Source organism: Carlito syrichta, unplaced genomic scaffold (genome assembly GCF_000164805.1).
Source record: "Carlito syrichta isolate Samal-C Ts95f unplaced genomic scaffold, Tarsius_syrichta-2.0.1 Scaffold315954, whole genome shotgun sequence".
In the NCBI taxonomy this organism is placed as follows: Eukaryota; Metazoa; Chordata; class Mammalia; order Primates; family Tarsiidae; genus Carlito; species Carlito syrichta.
In genome coordinates, this window is record NW_007260050.1 from 95,081 (window position 1) to 107,564 (window position 12,484).

Genomic DNA, 12,484 nt, shown 5'->3' on the forward strand with positions numbered 1-12,484 from the left:
GAAGCCGGGCTCAGTGGCTCAGCCTTTAATACCACCACTTTGGGAGTCCAAGGCAAGTGGATTGCCTCAACCCATGGGTTTGGATCAGCTCGGGCAACTTGGCGAGACCTCGTCTCTACAATAAATCAAAAATTAGCCATGCTTGGTAGCGCGTACCTGTAGTTCCGGCTACTTAGAAGGCTGGGGCGGAGGGATCGCCAGAGCCCAGCAGGTCGACACTGGGGTGGCTGTGAGTGTACCACGGCACTCCAGCCTGGGCAACAGAGTGTGACTCCAACTCAAAAAATAGTAATAAATAAATAAAGACTAATGACTTACATACATGAAATATTTAGACTAGTTCTCAACACATAATAAATATTCAGTAAAAGTTTGTTTTTAGTTTGTTTGTTTTTTGATTTGGAGTCTCGCTCTGTTGCCCAGATTGGACTGCCGTGGCACGCTGCTCACAGCCACTGCAGCCTCGACCTGCTGGGCTCAGGAGATCCTTCCACCTCAGCCTTCCAAGTTGCTGGAACCACAGGCAAGTGCCACAACACCTGGGTAATTTTTTGGATTATTGTAGAGACGAGGTCTCGCCATATTGTCCAGGCTTGTCTCAAGCCCATGCGCTCAGGCAATCCTCTCACCTCGGCCTTCCAGAGTGCTGGGATTATAGGTATGAGCCACTATACCCGGCTAAAAAATTTTTTTAATGTTGAGACAAGTCTGTAGTTAACAAAGCCATAAACAGCCAAGAGAAACTTAGCTAATCTTTACTAGTGATTACATCTCACCTCCACCTAACCCTCGATTCTCTCAATTTATAGTACCAGAGCAAAGTTCCTCCTTCTATAGTAACACGAATGCATAAAGGCCTTGAAAAATAAGATCCCAACACTGCTATTTCCTGTATAGTTTTTGATTTTTAACGTATGACAACCAACATTCAGTAGGAAAGAAACATATATTTAGGGCAATGTTGCTTTTCAAAATATAATCATTCCTATTCATATTGACTGTTATTACAGGTTCCTGCTGATTAAAAAAAAGACTTGACCAGGCGCAGTGGCTTACACCTGTAATCCCAGCACTTTGGGAGGCCAAGGTGGGAGGATTGTTTGAGCCCAGGAGGTAAAGACCAACCTGAGCCACATAGTGAGACCAAGTCTCTACAAAAGATAAAAAAAATTAGTCAGGCGTGGCCTCACGTGCCTGTAGTCCCAGTCCCAGCAAGAAGCTGAAGTGGAAAGATCGCCCTGAGTCCAGGAAGTTGAGACTGCGGTGAGCTGTGACGGTGTCACTGCACTCCTCAGCAACAGAGCAGCCCTGACTCACAAAAATAAATAAGAATAAAAGACGTCTTTGCGGAAGTAGAATCATAACAGCATGCTACAATTAAAACTAAATAGATTACAAGTCTTTGGAATGTTGTTCTTCAGACAACCTTGTAGCATTGATTTCACCTCTTTGGAGTCTTTACTCAAAATTGTGACTGACCCTACCTCTCCCTAATACAACTTCTCACCAAATATGTTCTAATTTATTTATTATGCATTGCCTTACACTCCCTATAATGTAATCATAATCTATGAATGCAAATATTTTGCCTGTTATGTTCACTATTTCATTCTTACACATAGGCAAATATTCAACAAATATTTGTTGAATTATAAAATAAGGCCAGGTGCTGTGGCTCATCCCAGCACTTTGGGAGGCTGAGGCAAGAGGACTGCCTGAGCCCACAGGTTGGAGACCAGCACGGGCAACATGGCAAGACCTCGTCTCTACAATAAATAAACAAATAATTCGTTGAATGTTGTGATGCCCATCTGTAGTTCCAACTACTTGGAAGGCTAAAGCAGAAGGATCACCTGAGCCCAGCATGTCAAGGCTGCGGTGGCTGTGAGCATGCCACTGCACTCCAGCCTGGGCGACAGAACAAGACTCCAACTAAAAAAAAAAAAAAAGTTAGTGTTTTGGGGGTTTTTTTGAGTCAGGGTGTCACTTTATCGCCCAGGCTACAGTGCAGTGGCACAATCATGGCTCACCACAGCCTCTACTTCCAGGGCTCAGGTGATCCCTCTGCTTCAGTCTCCCAAGTAGCTAGGACTACAGGCACATGCCACCACACCACATCCAGCTAATTTTTTGGTAGAGACAAGATCTTGCCATGTTGCCTAGGCTGATCTCTAACTCAGGTTCAAGCAATCTTCTCTCCCAAAGTGCTTGGATTACAGATGTGAACCACCGTGTCTGGCCAAAATGTGAGTGTTTTAATGCAATTCTAGGGAAAAGGAATTCCAAAATTCCTTTTTGACTATAAGGTTACAATAAGATCAAGTAATTGCAAGTGTTAAAACTAGAAGGAACCTCAATCCTAACCATCTTAATTACAGATAAAGTAGAAACAAGCTACAGTACAGAGCCGGGGCAGCAACATTGATCATTTGATCTGGCCTGAATTAGATTCTAATATCTTTTGTAATTGAATCATGATCTATACATCTGATGAACTGATTTTCAGATATATGATGGCCAGGTGCAGGGCTCAGGCCTGTAATCCCAGCACTTTGGAAGACCGAGGAGGGAGGACTGCTTGAGCCCAGGATTTCGAGACCAGCCAGCTCAACATAGCAAGACCTCATCTCTACAAAAAAATTTTAAAAATTAACGATGTGGTGAAGTGCACCTGTAGTCTTAGCTACTCAGAAGGGAGAAAGGCAGAAGGATCACCTGAGTCCAGTAGGTCAAGCCTACAGAGAGCTGTGGTATAGTGTCACTGTACTCCATCTGGGCAACAGAGACCCTGACTCAAAGAAAAAATAACACATGACCATGCTTCAAGTATTGCTGTAGTTTCCAGAGTTAAAAACTTAACACTTATGTGTCTGATTGCCTATTGGAAGTTGTATTCTTTTGTTTCACAAAGAGGAAAACCATTGTGATGTTGTGATAACTCCCATACCCCTGGTACAGTCTTTTGTTACAGTGTGGGGTGTGTTAGGCCTTAGCATAGGCCTCAGGAAACAGAATCTCTCTGACCTTCTTCTGTTCTGTTTTCATCTGCCGGAAAGCAAGACTCTGGTTGTCCCCTTTCCAAAGTGGATCTTAAGATCCTCACTGCCAGGCTCGGTGGCTCAGCCTGTAATCCCGCGCTTTGGGAGGCAGAGGTGAGTGGATTGCCTGAGCCCGCGGGTTCGAGACCCGCCTGGGCAGCGAGACCTCATCTCTACAATAAATCAAAAAATCAGCCGGGCGTGGTAACTCATGCCTGTAATTCCGGCTACTCGGAAGGCTGAGGCGGAAGGATCACCAGAGCCCAGCAGGTCGAGGCTGCGTTGGCCGGGAGCGGCCACTGCACTCCAGTCTGGGCAACAGAGTGAGACTCCAACTCAAAAAAACAAAACCAAAAAAAAGATCCTCCCCAAAGGCCCAGCGCAGTGGCTCACTCCTGTAATCCAGCACTTTGGGAAACCAAGGTGAGAGGATTGCCTAAACTCAGAGATTCAAGACCAGCCTGGGCAACTTGGGTGCAACATCTCTACAATAAATCAAAAAAATTAACCAAGTGAGGTGGTGCGCGCCTGTAGTTCCAGCTACTGAGCCTAGCAGGTTGAGGCTACAGTGGCCGCAAGTGTGCCAATGCACTCCAGCCTGGGCAACAGAGTAAGACTACAACTCAAAATAAAATATCTTTCTTAATAAACTGCTAAACATAAGCAAGTGTTTCCCTGAGTTCTGTGAACTACTCTAGCAAATTAACTGAACCCAAAGGTGGGTAATGGGAACCCCAACTTGAAGCCAACCTACTGAAAGTTTCAGAGGCCAAGACTTGTGGCTGGTGTCTGGGGTTAGGGGCAGTCATGGGGACTGAGTTCTCAACCTATGGAATCTATCACTGTCTCCAGGTAGTGTCACAATTGACTTGGAAGACACTCAGCTGGTGTCTACTGCTTGGTAGTGGAGAGAAACACCCACATTTGGTCACAGAAGTCTTCTTCTGTGTTGATGATCGTTGGGGTGTGAGAGCAGAGGGAAAAACAGGATTTAAGAGAGCTTTCCCTAAAGCACCTATAAAATACAAGAAAGTAAACATATCAGTATAATAAAGGTAGGCTTCAGAATGACTTATCACGGATACAGTGCATTTATAACTGTATCCTAAGTTTTTAGGAGTAATTTGAGATCATAACTAGATATGTGAGTTCCATAGATCAAGATATACGTATTATGTTTTAAATGTATTTCTTTTTAATGTATTTTGTCAACAGCAGAAATTCTCCTTGGACTAACGACTATTTTTAAGTTAAGATAGAATTCAATTTTTTTTTTTTCAAACAGGGTCTCTGTTGCCCAGGCTGGAGTGTGGTGGTGCAATTACAGCTCACGGCAGCCTGGAACCCCTGGCCTCAGGTGATCGCCTACCTCTATCTCCCAAAGTGCTGAGATTAATTACAGGTGTGAGCCACCACACCAGGCCCTAAAACTCACAATTGTTAAGTGTACAATTCTGTGATTTTTAGTATATTCACAAGGTTTACAACTCACCACTATCTAATTCCAGAACATTTCAGCACCCCAAATAGACACTCTGCCCAATAAGGAGTAAATCTCCTTGCCCCCAAGCCCCAGCACCTGGTAATGATTCTAATTTCTTTTCTTTTTTTTTTTGAGTTGGAGTCTCACTCTGTCGCCTAGGCAGGAGTGCAGTGGCATGCTCCCAGCCACCGCAGCCTCGCCCTGCTGGGCTCCAGCAATCCTGCCTCAGCCTTCCAAGTAGCCAGAACTACAGGCGTGTGCTACCACACCCAACTAAGTTTTGATTTATTGTAGAGATGAGGTCTACAAGTTGCCTGGGCAGGTCTCAAACCCACAGGCTCAGGCAATCTCCTTGCCTCGGCCTCCCAAAGTGCTGGGATGAGAGGCTGAGCCACTGAGCCCAGCTACAATTCTAATCTACTTTCTATCTGTGAATTTGTTCTAGATAGTTCATACAAATAGGATCACACAGTATTTGTCCCTTTGTGTCTAGCTTATTTAGCATAACGTTTTCAAGGTTCAGCCACATAGTAGCATGTATCAATACTTCATCCCTTTTTGTGGCTGAATAATATTCCATGGTGTGACTATTCTACAGTTTGTTTATCCATTTATAAGTAGATGGCCATTTGGGTTATTTTCCCACTTTTTGGCTCTTTCAATAATGCTGCTATGGGCATCTGTGTACTAGTTTTTGTGGGTACATGTTTTCAGTTCTCTTGGGTGTATCCTAAGAGTAGAATTGGTGGGTCACATGGTAACTCTATGTTTAACTTTTCAAGACACTACCAAACTTTCCTGCAGCAGCTGCACCATCTTGTGTTCACACCAGCAACATATGCAGATTCCACTTTCTCCACGTTCTCAACAGGTCTTATTTTCCACTTGTTAAGTTATAACCACCCTAGGAGGTGGTTTTCTTTGTGGTTTTCATTTGAAATTTGCTGATGACCAATAATGTTGAACATCTTGTCATATGCTTATTGAACTTATGTGCATCTTCTTTCACATCTTTTGCCCTTTTTTTTTCTTTTTGAGTTGGAGTCTCACACTGTCACCCAGGCTGGAGTACAGTGGCACACTCACAGATACCACAGCCTCGAATGGCTGGGCTCAGGCGATTCCTTCTGCCTCAGGCTTCCAAGTAGCTGGAACTAGTGGCGCACGCCATCATGCCTGGCTACTTTTTAACTTATTGTAGAGACGAGGTCTCGCCAAGTTGCCCAAGCTGGTCTTGAACCCCTGGGCTCAGACAATCCTCTTGCCTCTGCCTCCCAAAGTACTGGGTTTACAGGCAGGAGCTACCACACCTGGCTTTATGCCTATATTTAGGTTATTATTAGTCTTCTTTTTGTCAAGTTGTAAAGTGTATTTATGTAGTCCGTATGTACTAGACCCTTATCAGATATATGACTTACAAGGTTTTCTCCCATTCTGTGAGTTGTCTTTTCACTTGGTTGAAAGTGCCCATGGATGCACAAAAGTTTTTAATTTTGATGAAGTCCAGTGCTGTTGTTTGAATGAGTGCCCCAACATTCATATGTTGGAAATGTAATTCCCAAAGTGTTGCAGTGGGAATTACATTTCCAACATATGTTGGGACCTTTACATTTCTAACATAAAGGTGGGACTTTTAGGAGGTAATTAGGTCATGAGAACTCCGCCCTCATGAATGAATTAATATTTTTATCACAGGAGTGGGTTTCTTACCACTAGAGCAGGTTTGTTATAAAAGTGAGTTTTAGAGGCCAGGCGCAGTGGCTGACACCTATAATCCCAGCACTTTGGGAGGCCAAGGTGAGATGATTGCCTGAGTCCACAGGTTCAAGACCAGCCTGGGCAACTTGGTGAGACCTCATCTCTACAATAAATAAAAAAATCAGCCGGGCGTGGTGGCATGCCTGTACTTCCAGTCACTTGGAAGGCTGAGGCGGAAGGATCACCTGAGCCCAGCAGGTTGAGGCTGTAGTGGCCGTGAGCATGCCACTGCACTCCAACCTGAGTGACAGAGTGAGACTCCACCTCAAAAAAATAAAAAAATAAAAATGAGCTTTAGGCTGGGCATAATGGCTCATGCCTGTAATCCCAGCATTTCAGGAGAATGAGGCAGGAGGATTGCTTGAGGCCAGGAGATTGAGATCAGCCTGGGCAACATAGAAAGACTTCATCTCTACAAAAAAATTAAAAAATTAGCCAGCCATGGTGCTGTGCTCTTGTAGTCCTAGCTACTCGTAGACTTAGACAGGAAGATAGCTTGAGCCCAGAAGTTTGAGGCTGCAGTGAGCCATGATTGTACCATTGTACTCCAACCTAAATGACAGAGCAAGACCCTGTCTCTCAAAAAAAAAAGGCATATTCTGCCCCTTCTCTCAAGAATGCTCTCTTGCCTTCCCACCCTCCCACTATGGGATGGCAGATGCCAACATTTTTCTTTTTTAAGTCACTCTTAGTCTGTTGCCCAGGTTAGAGTGTAGTGACACACTTATGGCCACCACAGCCTCAACTTGCTGGGCTCAGGTGATCCTTCCACCTCAGATTTCCAACTAGCTGGAACCACGGGCATGTGCCACCATGCCTGGCTAATTTTTTTACTTATTGTAGAGATGAGGTCTCGCCTTGTTGCTCAAGCTGATCTCAAACCCCTGAACTCGAGCAACCCTCTCATCTCCGCCTCCCAAAGTACTGGGATTACAGGCTTGAGCCACCGTGCCCGGCAAATGCCAACATTTTTATTTTGGGCCTCCTAGCTTCCTGAACTATAATAAATAAATTTTGCCGGGCTCGGTGGCTCAGCCTGTAATCCCACGCCTTTGGGAGGCTGAGGTGAGTGGATTGCCTGAGCCCACGGGTTCGAGACCCGCCTGGGCAACTTGGCGAGACCTCATCTCTACAATAAATACAAAATGGTACAGACGCGTGGTAGCACGCGCCTGTAGTTCCAGCTACTCGGAAGGCTGAGGCGGAAGGATCGCCGGAGCCCAGCAGGGCGAGGCTGCGGTGGCCAGGAGCAGCCACTGCACTCCAGTCTGGGTGACAGAGTGAGACTCCAACTCAATAAATAAATAAATAAATAAATAAATTTCTTTTTTAAATAAATTATTCAATCTGTGATAGTCTGTTATAGAAAAAAAACAGACTAAAGCATTCAATATGTCTATTTTTTCTTTTGTAACTTGTGCTTTTGGTGTCAGAGCTAAAGAAGCCACTGCCTAATCCAAGTTCATGAAGATTTACACTTATATTTTCTTCTTAGAGTTGTGTGGTTTTAGTTCTTACATTTATGCCTTCTTTTCATTTTGAGTTGATTTTTGTGTATGATATGCAGTGTGGATTCAGATTCATTCTCTTACATGTGAATATCTGGTTGTCTTAGTACCATTTGTCTGTACTTTCTCTATTAAATGGTCTTGACACCGTTATCAAAAATCAATCGTTTTGAGACCTGCCTGGGCAGTGAGACCTCATCTCTACAATAAATCAAAAAATGAGCCGGGCGTGGTAGCACGCGCCTGTAGTTCCGGCTACTTGGAAGGCTGAGGCGGGAGGATCGCCAGAGCCCAGCAGGTCGAGGCTGCGGTGGCCGGGAGCGGCCACTGCACTCCAGTCTGGGCGACCGAGTGAGACTCCAACTCAAAAAAAAAAAAAAATCAATCGCAACACAATAATAATCAATATTATTATAAAACAAAACTTTCCTCAATTAAAAAAAAGCTTCAAGTAGACAATAAGGTTGCTATATTAAAGGAAGAATAAATGAAAGAAAATACATGAAAACTTTTAATTATACAAAAAATTGTTCAATTACTCAGGCTGTCAAACAAAACAAACAAAAACATTGCTATTAAAGGAATAAAAGTCAGACAAGCCTTAATTTTTCAGCAGTCATTTTAGAATACAATGATGTTATAGTCTACAGAGATAGGAAGGGAAACAGTTCTAATTTAAGAACATTAATTTCAGTCAAATTGTGTTTCATATACATGAAAGTTGAAAGTGTATATTTTTAAGATATTCAAGAATTCAAAAATATTCAACCTATATATCTGTTTTTTATAACGTGGCTTTAACATATACTTTAACACAGAGAGAGAGGACTCTAAATAAGAACTTATGGTTTGAGAACGTATGACGAGAAAGGCTTATGGGTTTTCCTTTAGTCAGACTGAACCAAATCTTGGAAATTCTGTAGGGCACTGTCATGTTCCAAGAGGGCAGACCCTGGTATGCAGCACTTCTTAAGCCTCTCTTTGCACCATGTTTGCTGATATTCCCATGGCCAAAGCCAGTTACCCAGACAAGCCCAGAGTCAATGTGAGAGGAGACTGACAAGGCACGGACACCTGGAAGAGTGACTGATTCACTGGATGTTACTATTCATAAAAACTGTGTAATGGCCGGGCTCGGTGGCTCAGCCTGTAATCCCGCGCCTTGGGAGGCTGAGGTGAGTGGATTGCCTGAGCCCGCGGGTTCGAGACCCGCCTGGGCAACTTGATGCGACCTCATCTCTACAACAAATCAAAAAATTAGCCGGGCGTGGTAGCGCGTGCCTGTAGTTCCAGCTACTTGGAAGGCTGAGGTGGAAGGATTGCCGGAGCCCAGCAAGTGGAGGCTGCGGTGGCTGGGAGCGGCCACTGCCCTCCAGTCTGGACGACAGAGTGAGACTCCAACTCAAAACAAAAAACAAAAAAAACTGTGTAATGTACCATAGTCTATCCCCAGTCTCAATAATTCACATTTCTTCCACATGCTCAATGTATTCACTCCCGCCCAAGACCTCAGGAGTTCACTCCATCATTGTATTGGGTTTGAAATACTGATGTTTCTGTCTGCATCAGATTTGGATGCAGGCGAGCATCCTCACATTCTCAACCTACAGTGGTGTAGAGAAGGGATAGGAGAACTACAGGAGATATTCCCTGCGGTCGGGGGGGGATGCAAGTTGTGCAAAGGCACTCATCCACAGGAAGCGTGAAGCGCCACTAGACCCCTCCTCCAGGAACAGGCCATGTTCCTTGATGATCCAGTTCTGTCCCTGGGACTGTTCTCTCTCCACTGTTTGTGGCTCCTAGCTCTGCCCTCTAGACTCCTGGCTCCACCATGGGAAATGCTTTTCATAAGAAATTGTTTCTACTTCTTTTTTTGTTTGTTTGTTTTTTTCTTTTTTTGAGTTGAAGTCTCACTCTCACCCAGACTGGAGTGCAGTGGCCGCTCCCGGCCACCGCAGCCTCAACCTGCTGGGTTCCTGCGATCCTTCCGCCTCAGCCTTCCAAGTAGCTGGAACTACAGGCGCGCGCTACCACGCCTGGCTAATTTTTTGATTTATTGTAGAGATGAGGTCCCGCCAAGTTGCCCAGGCGGGTCTCGAACCCACGGGCTCAGGCAATCCACTCACCTCAGCCTCCCAAGGCATGGGATTACAGGCTGAGCCACCGAGCCCAGCTGATTCTACTTTCAGTTGAGTAGCTTTTTGTGAATTCCTCACAGTAGTATTTGGAGGACTCACAAGTCTCTTTTTACCTTTTTAAAAAAAATTTTATTTTGAGTTGAAGTTTTACTCTGTCATCCAGGCTGGAGTGCAGTGACACACTTGCACCTCCCGGCCACTGCAGCCTCAACCTGCTGGGCTCAGGTGACCCTTCTGCCTCAGTCTTCCAAGTAGCTGGGACTACAGGTGTGCATCACCATGCCCAGTTAACTTTTTTATTTTTATTGTAGAGATGAGGTCTCGCCAAGTTGCCCAGGCTGGTCTCGAACAGCTCAGGCAGTCCTCAGGCAGTCCTCTGACTTCGGCCTCCCAAAGTGCTGGAATTATAGGCATGAGCCACTGCGCCCAGCAGCACAGTTCTCTTTTTTGTTTGGATTTGTCTCTGTTCCTCTTGATCTAAGCCAGCAGTACTTTTACCAGTATAACTCTGAAAAACTTTGTGGCTTTTCAGAGAGTCTTATTGAGGTTAATTCCATGCCTCAAAAACCACATTCATAATTATTTTAGGAACAGAGCATCCTGGGAGCATCAGGATGATTGGGACAGTTCCTTTAAGGGTCTTAGAATTCCTGTTATCTACCTGAGAGGCTCTACCAGCCACTACTTTACATCTTTCTGAGAGCTTAACAAAGGATCTTGCAGCCTTGCCATTGTTTTTAATCTTTCCACTGAAGCCATTTTTTTTTTTTGAGTCGGAGTCTCTGTCGCCCGGGCTGGAGTACAGTGACACACTCACAGCCACCACAGCCTTGACTCGCTGGGCTCAGGATCCTTCCGCCTCAGTCTTCCAAGTAGCTGAAACTACAGGCACACGCCACCATGCCTGGCTATTTTTTTTATTTATTGTAGAGATGAGGTCTCATCAAGTTGCCCAGGCTGGTCTCGAACCTGTGAGATCAGGCAATCCTCTCACCTCGGCCTTCCAAACTGCTGAGATTATGGACGTGAGCCACCACACCTGGCCAATACACAATTTTTTATAAATAAATTTAATTTGGGGGAGTTCCTCCTTATATCAAAAAATGAATTTATCTAGGTGCGGTGGCTCACGCTTGTAATCCCAGCACTTTGGGAGGTGAAGGCAAGAGGATTGCCTGAGTCCAGGGTTTGAGACCAGCCTGGGCAACTTGGTGAGAACTCCTCTCTACAATAAATCAAAGAAAATTAGCCAGGCAAAGTGGCACATGCCTGTGGTTCCACTACTTGGAAGGCTGAGGCAGAAGGATTGCCTGAGCCTAGCAGGTCAAGGCTGTGGTGGCTGTGAGTATGCCACTGCACTCTAGCCTGGGCAACAAGAGTGAGACCCTAACAAAAAAAAAAAAAGGAGAGTTTATATTAAAATTCAAACTTCTATTCAGTTTCTGAAACAATAACATTTGTTACTGCTACCTTGTCCCACTTTTCAAAACCAAATACATATATTATGCATGAGAACTTGGCCTCATACTGAATAAAAGATTTGTCAGTCCATCAAGATAGCAGCCTCTGTATTAAACACGCCGTTGAGGCGGCTTCCAGTCATCTCGTCCTTCCAAAGTGCCTACAGAGTTCAGGTTCCCCTCCAGACTCTTTGCAGCAAAGCACCCCCTGAGAAAAATTCTTTGCCCCCAGTTCCCGTTTCACCTGATACGAATGAGCCCTGGACACATTTGGAATCAGAAGACCAGGCCGTCTATGGTTCTCGCCCATCTGGGCTGACACCTGCCACCACCACAAGGGTGGTATACCCCACAACGGACTCGAAAGACATGTATTCGTAAAAATAAAGTTGCCGGGAATCCCTGCCCCATCTGCAGGGATCACAAGTTGCATGTCGACTTTAGAACGTGAAGCTCTTGGAACAGTTTGCGCTCACACGCACATCATCTCCCATGCTCCAAACACGGGGGTCTGTATGAAGCAGCACAAGTGGACCCAGGCCATCCAGAAAGCCAGGGATCACGGTCTCCTCAGTTACCACAGTCCCCAGGTTGAGACCCGGAACCTTGACTTTGGCACCTCTCATGGAGCTGTGAGGGCTCCCCACCAGCCCCCACCCTGGTTTCAGGCCACCCCATGGGACTGCTGGAAACAGCCATCAGAGAGAGAACTGTCCCGCCTTCGCCAGCCCTATCAGGATCATCTCCAAGAACAGAGGGCACCCCCGCCTGAGGTGCCCCTCACAACGCCAGCTGAAGCCTCCACCGAGCAGATTGGCCCCCACAATGCTATGTAGGGGCCCCAGACTGGGCAAGGAGACCTGGGTGCTAGGAGAGAGTGCATAGGTCTATGTGATGTGAAGTCACCCTGAGGAGTTTTGTCTTTGGTGGCCAATGGCAGACCCAGGAAGGAAACAAAGGTTGAAGAGGATAAATCTGAGGCTGAGGGAAGACAGTTACACATGCGGGTGGGAAACCTCAAACCCTAAATATGTTACTATTTCAGACATCTGCCAACTCAGCTTTTCCACAATAAAGCTCTATCTCCTGGGGGTGGGGG

General features: G+C 45.5%; 1 pseudogene; it reads left to right on the forward strand.

Annotated features, from left to right (window-relative positions):
• The window catches only part of LOC103276184, a 14,291-nt pseudogene extending 2,070 nt beyond the window's left edge, over positions 1-12,221 (forward strand).
• The last annotated feature ends 263 nt before the right edge of the window (positions 12,222-12,484 follow it).